Source organism: Colobus angolensis, unplaced genomic scaffold (genome assembly GCF_000951035.1).
Source record: "Colobus angolensis palliatus isolate OR3802 unplaced genomic scaffold, Cang.pa_1.0 Scaffold76, whole genome shotgun sequence".
Classification (NCBI taxonomy): domain Eukaryota; kingdom Metazoa; phylum Chordata; class Mammalia; order Primates; family Cercopithecidae; genus Colobus; species Colobus angolensis.
Genome location: NW_012121376.1, coordinates 1032805 through 1033759, shown reverse-complemented (window position 1 = coordinate 1033759; position 955 = coordinate 1032805). Strand labels below are relative to the sequence as shown.

The window sequence follows — 955 nt, the reverse complement described above, 5'->3', positions numbered from 1 at the left end:
ATGCAGCGCTGACACTGCTGTCTGCAGATCGCACCTGGTCAAGAGGGAATAGCCCAGGCAGGTGGGCAGGGCCACGGCTCGGCCCGGTAAGGCTGGGAGGGCCCAGGATGGACATGCATTGAGCCAGGCAGGAGATCTGCAGAAGCGGAGGGACGGGGAGGGTGTGCCATGCAGAGGCCACTCGGTCCTCAGGAGCTGAGCCTCACCCTGGGAGTCTCAAGGAGAGTGTCCCCTGGGCTTAGCCGGCAGCCAGGGCCAGCATGTGATCTGTGGCAGCCAGTCTCACGGGTGGCCTGGTTCTCAGTCTTGCTGAATGGAGACCCCCAGCTCCTAGGGCAAGGGCAGGCGGGGCAGGGCCGTCCCGGTCAGCTGACAGGAACTGAGCTGAGAAGGCTGCAAGTCGCCGAGTCACCCTAACAGCAGGGTGGTCCTGCGGGCAGTACTGAGCCCGACCTGCTGGGCACCCCACAGCCCCTGCGGCTCCCCAGCTGCCACTGAGGCCCGATGCCCTATGAGGAGGCTTCCACCTGTGGGCTGCAGAATGACGGCCCCGAAGGCCCCGCTTCCTCACTCTGGGACCTGGGAGTTCACACAGCAGCGGGGACCTGCAGCTTTGGACGGTCCATCAGCTCCCTCAACAGGGAGGCTGCCCTGGGTGACCCGCGAGGGCACAGGGAACCCCCATCCTGCTAAGTGGAAGAGGGAAGCCATGGCAGAGGTGAGCATGAGGCGGACTGGCCGGCCACTGCTGGCTTTGTGAGGGACCCCCAGCCACGGAAACGCCTCCGGAAGCCCAAAGAGGTGGAAAATGGATTCTCCCAGGAGCCTCCAGAAGGAACCTTGGTGTTGGTGGAATCGGATGTGGGAGGACACGCGGGCGACCTGTCTTGGGTCACGCTGGTTCCCAGTCCCCACACCAGCCGGCCTGGGCGGGAACCCTAAGAGGAAGGGAGGG

At 65.0% G+C, this 955-nt stretch overlaps 1 pseudogene; it reads left to right on the top strand.

Moving 5' to 3' along the window:
* On the top strand, positions 1-659 carry LOC105501875 (annotated as a pseudogene).
* Positions 660-955: the final 296 nt, after the last annotated feature.